Genomic DNA, 9161 nt, shown 5'->3' with positions numbered 1-9161 from the left:
ATGAGCACATGGCATGATCATCTGTGGCTATTTGTAGGCTTCTGCACCCTCCTCCCTCCCTCCCCATCTACCCCAAACTCCTTCAGCCCCACTCTCACTCTCCCATCCTACCCCCAAATTATCTCTGCCATCCTATCTCTTTCACTTACTGTCCAGTTGTCCCAACTCTTGCCACAAGAATATTGAGTATGAAGTGAGAGAGATGACAAGTTGTGTAACTCTTCACAGTTGTGGACTCCAAACCTCCAAACACATACATGTTTTACAACTTTTTCTATCCCTTTTTATAATTAAGGGGATAAATCAACCAAAATAAAAATGTTTCATCAATTACTCACCCCCATGTAGTTCCAAACATGTATGACTTACTATCCTGTGTGAAATACAAAAGAACGTATGTTGAGAAATGTCTTGGTGTTTTCTTGTTTTTTCATGTTTTGTTTTGTTTTTTGGACCCCATTAACTTGATTGTATGGCCCAGGAATATTATAGTTTACAAACTAAATCTAAAAATAAAACCATAAAAAAGTCCATTACTTGAAATAAAATAAACTTTAACTAATATATATATATATATAAATGCAACAAGATTACTAAAACTTGAACTAAAATTTAAAATGAAATGAAATTCACATTTGGATTCCATAAATTGCCACAATGATATCACTGCATTGCTTTGCCATTTGCAAATGCCCTCATAACAGCTTGAGAAAATGTCACGTTCTAACATTGTTGGGTGCAGAAGCAGAATGTAAAGCTGGTAAACAGATGAGCACATATTGAGCAGAAGGTTTGTCTAAGCTGCCTTAAAAAGGAAAGGCATGAACTGGAGAGCAGGGGATGTACTTCTCTGGAAACGGCAGAAGAGATGATCCTGTCCTCCTGCATTGGTAAATGAACTGTCATTATTGGATAATGTCATTTACCACGTCACTACTCAAGGAGAACAGTTATAAGATACACTATATTGCCAAAAGTTTTGGGACGCCTGCCTTTACATGAACTTTCATGACCTCCCTTTCTTGATCTGTTGGGTTTAATATGGAGTTGGCCCACCCTTTGCAACTATAACAGCTTCAACTCTTCTGGGAAGGCTTTCCACAAGGTTTGGGAGTGTGTTTATGGGAATTTTATGGTTTATGACCATTCTTCTTGAAGCGCATTTGTAAGGTCAGGCACTGATGTCGGACGAGAAGGCCTGGATTGCAGTCTCCGCTCTAATTCATCCTAAAGGTGTTCTATCAGGTTGAGGAGGTTAGAACTTGGTTGAGGTTAAAGTTCCTCCTCGCCAAACTCGCTCATCCATGTCTTTATGGACCTTGCTTTGTGCACTGGTGCGCAGTCATGTTGGAACAGGAAGGAGCCATAATATGTTAAAGTGTGCCATTTCAGATATTTTAGGTTGAGTGATCAAATAAGGCATATCAATTGTTACAAGCCTCTGGTGGCTTTCCATGGTTTTTGTCAAACCTATTTATAAAGAGTGTAAGAGGACTGGAATTCCATCAATACAAAAGCTTCTCTGGAAACCTTCAACTGGCAGGAGAGAGAAACCACAGGTGACAGAGAATATAAACAAATCTTCTTTTCTTCTACTCTCCCACTCTCCTCCTGTTTATTCGTCACTCCTCTCACCCTCTTCTATCTCTTTCGGCTCTATATAAGGTGTACAAATGAGCTTAGCAAGACATCACCAAATACTGAGAATGTTTGATTTGATAAAATAATGAAAATAAGTGTTGTATTTAAAGGTGCATTCAGCAAAGTTTTTCTCATTCAAAAAGTTTGGCGCACACACAAATAAATGTGAATAGAGCATAATGGCATAGGCCTACCTGAAACATTTGCAATTGGGTAATGCAGCATTCATACCATTAGGTGTCAGTGTAAGTCCAAAATGACTGCCATACCGACGAGTGCAAAATAAAATAAATAAATATATAGTATTCACTGCTGATTCACCATTTTAGATTTTTCAATGAAAAGTGCTAATACCACTATCTAGGGGGAAGGGTGCCAACAACTGATATAAGGGTGACATCGAATCATAGCAATAAATGCAAAACAAATATATATATAATCTGAAGGCCACTATTTATACACCAGGTCCCCAAATCATATGAACTCAGTGACAAGGGTGTGTTACCTCTTGCATACACTAAATTGCCAAAAGTATTGGTACACCCCTCCAAATCATTGAATTAAGGTGTTCCAATCACTTCCATGGCCACAGGTGTATAAAATCAAGCACCTAGGCATGCAGACTGCTTCTACAAACATTTTGTGAAAGAATGGGCCGCTCTCAAGAGCTCAGTGAATTCAAGTGTGGTACCGTGATAGGTTGCCACCTGTGCAAATTTCCTCACTACTAAATATTCCATAGTCAACTGTTAGTGGTATTATAACAAAGTGGAAGCATTGGGAACAACAGCAACTCAAACACGAAGTGGTAGGCCATGTAAAATCACAGAGCGGGATTAGCGCATGCTGAGGCGCACAGTGCGCAGAAGTCGACAACTTTTTGCAGAGTAAATAGATATAGACCTCCAAACTTTGTGTGGCCTTCAGATATATATATATATATATATATCTCTGAAGGCCACACAAAGTTTGGAGGTCTGTATGCCCTTACAGTGAAGTCGCCATTTTGCTCCGTAATGTTTCTACAGTAGCCCTAAACGGACAAACTGCATACAGAGCGCAAGCTACTCTCTGTTGTCTCAAATTTACACAGTGCACCTTTAAATCCTTGGCAACAGAAAATGATCCTGTTTTCTTTGAAACGGCTTTAATTAGAGAGCGTGACCTTTCACTATCAGATGTTACCCTGTTATTATTCACATAGAAGCTATGACATTTCACTTTTGTTCTGTGACTGAATAAAAAATGCTGTGGTCGAAAATGTCACACCCTGAAAGTTCAGGGACATTGCTGCCAAATATCACTCAGATAAACTTGAAATCTAGTAATTAGATAAAATATTGTCTTTGTTTCTTAGAACAGGATAGGACACAAACACCAGTCACCAGTAATCACCAGTTTAACTTCCTGCATCAGGGCTGTGTGTGCTCTTGTGATGGGAAGCAGGGAAGATCATGTTTCTAAATATTGTATTGCAACCAGGCAACAGTACAAAAACAGATGGATAAAAGGTGTAGTTTTATTTTTGTTGATGTACTCATCTCTGGGCATTGCAATTATTTTAATGTTGATATGTATGTCTGTTATTGTTTTGAGTGAACACTTTTCCTTGCTTGCCATGATTTTCCTAGTTTCCTTACTTTCTCATGATTATATTATATTATAAATGTATTAACATAGGACAATAAGCTGTCTTAAGTTCTTCTTTTTCAAAGACCATCATCTCAAGACCCTTAAGCCAATGACATTTTGCCTAACTAATGTCTGAAGAATGTCGGCTGAACGCAAGGTCCAAACTTAACAAAACTTGATTGATACGAGAAGAAGACAAGAAGACATTCTTAAGTCATAAAGTCGCCTTGAAAAGTTTGCAAATAGCTAACAGGTAGCCATACATAAGTTACAGTACAAGCAAAATGTCCAATGAAAACCTGTTGCACTGAAAAGTTCACAGTGTTAATGTAGTGTAAATTAAAACAAGTAAACAAGGTAAAGTGGCAGTGTAGCCTAAACTCAAAGTGGACAGTGGAGATCTCTAGGCTAGCGTTGTTGCTATACGTCTCAAATTAATTTTATCACAGAATCTCCAAAAACATGCATATATGATGTTATTAAAGCAAAATAAAATGCTTTTATGCAACGAATAAGTATGTAACAATTGTGTGACATTGATGAAATGCAGTAGTTTTTAGTACCTACAGCAAATTCATTTTTGCTGTGCCAATGAAAATAGTTCCAAACAAAACCATATAGACTGTGGCACTACTGATCAACAAATCATTAGTGTTGTTTAATTACTTCCTAAATAATTTAAATGAAAATTCTTTCATTAAATGCTCACCCCCATGTTGTTCCAAACCCGTAACACTTTTGTTCATCTTCGGAACACAAATGAAGATCTTTTTGATGAAATCTGAGAGCTTTCTGTCCCTCCATGCGACTGACGCTTTGAAGCTTCAAGAGATCGCAAAACTAATCAATATGATTTGAGATTAGTTACAAACTTTTCTGAAGAGACACGATCGCTTTATATAATGAACATTAAATTTAGGCTTTCATTCACAGTTAAACATTCATCAGGTCACACATCAGTTGTGGTAAACGGAAGCTCAAGCATGTTCGCTTGACGTGCGAGAACCAATGAGGTTCATCCTTGTGTGTTAGTTCATCCTTAAAGGGTTAGTTCACCCAAAAATGAAATCTTGAACCACTGGTGTCACATGGACTATTTTCCATTTAAGCCCACCGGCAACTATAGTTGCCGCAGTGTATAGTTGTCATTTTCCCTTTGTAAGTATTTTTCTAGATAGTATCCATGTTTTATATCTCAATGACACGCAAGAAAACAACCAAAGAAAAGGATTTCAAGAGAAGAAAAAAAAGGTATTAACTTCCTTCCTGTCACATGAGACTGCCAACTTCCTACCCCTACTTCCAGGAAGCATAACGAAGGCAAACCGTCCCAAAGAAAGGTTATTTTCATGTTACTAATAAGTATTTTTTGTTGACATATACATATCTACATAATCGTGACGGTCTCTAGAATCACCCAAACGAAATAAATCGTACAACAGATCTATAGTTTTTTGTATACTTAGTCAAAAGTCCAAGCGGCAACGATAGTTGCCGGTGGGCCAATGACTTGTAAGTAGATATAATGGGGAAATGGTGTATATTGTGTTAACAGGTTAATAAATCAAGATTTGTGGTCTTGTGTAGTGCTTTTTGCTTTTTCATAATATCTCATCTAAAACATTAACCCTTTAACTGACATCTCTACTGTACAGTAAACCTTAATTCGATATGGAAAAATGTTATATTTTATGATATTATGTCTTGTAAGGGCCAAACTATTGAGGACCCTTCATCCAGTTTAGAATGGATGCGTTTTATTCTCGGTCAAGGACCCTAATTCTTCTAATGACTAGTAGCTTATGATTCCATTATAATGTGGAAATTCAGACAAGTAATGAGTTTACATTTACATAATTACATGAAATCACGTTCTACAGTCAGCCATTGAATACTACAGGACTATTTATTTATTTATTTTTGTTATATAGATATACATTTTTTTTGTCATTATATTCATTTATTTTCATTTAACTTTTTGATACACAATGCCCTGTTAGGGCAACTTAATGGCGGCACTTTGTTCTGCACTATGTTCCACCACTTTAAGACAAATGTATTTGTTGTTTGTTGTATTTTCATATTCAACATTATAAGATAGATGCAGCTTTTTTGAGTTTGGATCGAATGTTCTTCGACTTTTATACATAATAAATTTGTTTATGAATAAAGATTGATCTGTTGAAAAAAAATGGTAAACGGAAGCTCATGTTCGCTTTACGTGCGAGAACCAATGAGGTTCATCCTTGTGTGTTACACAGCACGTTTAAAGGGTTAGTTCACCCCAAAATGAAATGTGGTTGAACCACTGGTGTCATATGGACTATTTTAACAATGTCTTTACCTTTCTGGGCCTTGAAAGTGTTAATTAAATTGCTGTCTATGGAGGGATGGGATCAGAGAGCTCTCGGATTTCATCAAAAATATCTTAATTTGTATTCTGAAGATGAACAAAGGTTTGAAACTGCATGAGGGTGAGCAATTCATGTCATAATTTTCATTTTTGGGTGAACCTTCCCTTTTTGTTTGCCTCCGCAAGAGGTTTGTTTGCACGTTACGCAGGTTCGGTTGAGCTTTCGTTTATATACTCTGATCAATGTTTATATGTGAATAAAATCTGTTCATCATATGAAGTGATCGCGTCTCTTCATAAGATTTGGACTAAGAGCCATTCCACCGAATGGGTGACATTTGCTTGTTGTAACTCTTAAAAATTAAATTTTATTTATTTATTTTTTTCAACACTGAATCTAATACTACACATATTTAACTCTTCAAAATGTGTATTGGTCAATCTCAGGTAACTTTATTTAGTTCTTTACAAGGTTTCTAAGCAGAAGATGGATGGATGTTTTCTCAGTCCTGTTACCAAAACATGTGCCATTTAAAAAGCGTTTAAAACCATGTCAATTAATTCCTTTGTTTTCCCTTCAAGATAGTAAATATTTTAAAGAAATTGTTGGTTATATGTTCAAATAATTAATATTTGTGATAAAAAAACACTCTATATGAAGACATGATGTATTTTAATAAAAAACACAAATCATTTTTTTCATTTTAAAGAAGACTGAAGCCACAAGTTTATTATTTTTTTTAAATAATTTGTTTTATTAAACAATTGTATAAATGATGGACCAAACAAAACTGATGAAAACAGTGGTTTAACTATTTATTTATTTTTTAGAAAAAAAGTATTTTTTTTTAACAGGAATGAACACTTGGTAACAGGAATGAAGACTGTGTAACAGGAAAGAATACTGTGTAACAGGAATGAGTGTCCATACGTGTGTGAGAGAGAGTGTACATAGCCATGTGTGCTAAATGTCTAATTTTTTTTCGTAATTTTTAAATGTAAAACACATAAATCAGGTGAATATTACATCAACTAATATTCAGAATTTTAAATCAACAAAACAGAGGACTCTACTCACTCCTGAAAGTAACAGTATTGAGTTTTTAAGCAAAAAATGAGCAAATACATGCCAAATTGCCACTTGGCTAAGTAGCTAATAGCATGAGGACACTGAGAAAATTGTAGTGACTTACCTAAAGTTAATATTTTTTAAAATAAACAAATAACCTCTAAGAAATAATTTAGGTAACAGGACAGTGCGTTGAGATATGACCTTCTTAGTCAAAGTTACAATTTCATCAAATATACAGAAATAAAAATGAGAGGACGTACTTTTGGTCTTCCCATGGCCTACATAAGATCCAGATGATGCAACATCCATTTGAAAACCTCGTCTAGTGGCATGTTCCACGTTTTTAGAGGGGGCAATGTGTGAGGATAACAGGACTGAGTGAAAACCTGGACACTACTAAAATGTGCATTTTATATAACATATTATGGATTTTTTATTAAAGGGGTGGTAAAAACACATTCTTTTGAAGGCTTGGCTGTGTTTGTGGGGTGCACTGTAACGTGTTCATGCTTCGTTTTAAAAAAAATGCCTTATTTTTCATATATTTGACCTTTATTCTACACTGCTCTCTCCCTCCTTGTAAAACGGTCTGATGCTTTCCGGGTTGTATGAAGCCAGTCCCTCAAAAATACGCAGTGGGCTCAGATTGGTTAGCTGGCCCAGTGTGTTGTGATTCGCTAACCGCAGTGTACGTTTGTCGGAAACGTCACGCCCCTTACCGGAGGCTGTTCAGTATTAGAAACAACGGCGTCAATAAAACCATATGAGCTCGAATCAGACCCAGAACATTTGAGTGAAGATGATCGAGCAGAACCTGCTCAGTCCTCGAGAGTAAAGACTGCGGATCTATAATGATCGCTACTGAATGGCACTTTAACTTTTGTATTTTTAGAACGATTATAGCCAAATATCTGTCGCAAGAACTAACGTTAACCCAAAACGAACACTAAGCACTGGCTTTAACTAGTAAGTTAGCCAAATCACACACAGAAGCATGTTTAGCAAGCCTGTAGATAAACAATACATAAAAGCTCTAATCAAAGAATCATTTACACTAATGCCAGGTTTGCTGTTGAGATTTTAACGTTAGTGTTTGTAACGTTAGGTGTTCGTCGGATAACGTTAAGTATGAATGAGCATTTAACAGACTGGTTTGCAGAACAGCGTTGTCATCTGTTTACTTCCTTGCTACAACCTATTACAGGAAAACACATCGATGAAAAATAAATCAGACTTACAGGTTGTGGCCCGTAAACAGCTTCTGTTTGTAAATCCAGCTTTCAGGACAAGCCGTTGTGCATATCCTGTATTGAACTCGCGAAGTTTGTGGAAGTTTGTGTTGTCCTCCGTGAAATGTGCAGCGCGCGCGTCGTGCATCCACGCACCGGCAGTGTTTTTTTCACGCAGCTGACGTTGTGCAAATCTGGCATTGAAATCGCGAAGACGGTGGATGTTTTCCTCTGTTAGATGTGCTGCAGGGAGCCCTGCGCGCGCCTGATTCCCGCTGACTCAAACACACGTGCATATAACATGCTGTATGTTAAACGCTCTGCAACGCACCCCCGTCCCTATGAAGGCTGAACAGAGCAAGTACCCCAGACCTGCAATCCGGATGAAAATAACAGCGTTTCCTCTGCATCGCGGCAACAACACTCCAGCCTACTAACCACAACAGCGCCGCGATACAAAATGGCCTCACCCCCCCCCTTATTTAATATTCTCGGAGGAGGGGTTTATGTAAATATTGAGCCTGTTGATGTCACCAACCCTGGAGGAATGTGTGTAGTCGCCTACTGGCCGTTTGCTGTAGTTCTTAGAAACTGATTTCTTTAAAAGCAAATATCTCCCTTTGCTTTAAACTTTGAACGTTGTAACTTTGCAGATGTTGTTTATGCTCAAGCAGCAACATTACACGTTAGCTAAAGTTAGAATAGTGAAATCGTTGTTTACCACCCCTTTAAAAATATATTTTTTAAGCATAGATGGTATATGGAGTCACACAACAATGCAAAAAAAGTACGATTTCTGATCGATTTTAATGATTATATTTCATGTTAAAGTTTAGATTTAGATACCGGGGACATGTAACAAATACAATTTTTTTTTGTGTTCTCAGTAGTTAATAATGTTTTAAATTTTATATTTTACATTTGCAGTTAGATTGATGTTCAGGACACTTTGCTTAATTATAAAATGTATTTTAGAGTTAATTTCCATGCAAATTTATACAAAAAATGTCCAGGGGACTGAAATGTTACCCATTCGGTGGAATGGCTCCTAAACCTCTCAATTAATATGGTCTTTTGCATTATGGCATGATGTCAAAGGCTATTTCACATTACATGCCTTGTATTTTGATATGTTAACGTCAAGTAGGCTATTATTTAATGCACAGAATAAAGTTGTATGCAAGCAAAACTTGTGGGTATGTGGACTGTCAATATCATTATAAGAGTTATTGTA

The sequence above is a fragment of the Gobio gobio genome (genome assembly GCF_949357685.1).
Source record: "Gobio gobio genome assembly, chromosome: 17".
Lineage (NCBI taxonomy): Eukaryota > Metazoa > Chordata > Actinopteri > Cypriniformes > Gobionidae > Gobio > Gobio gobio.
The sequence above is the reverse complement of the archived record's forward strand: the minus strand, read 5'-3'. Positions refer to the sequence as shown.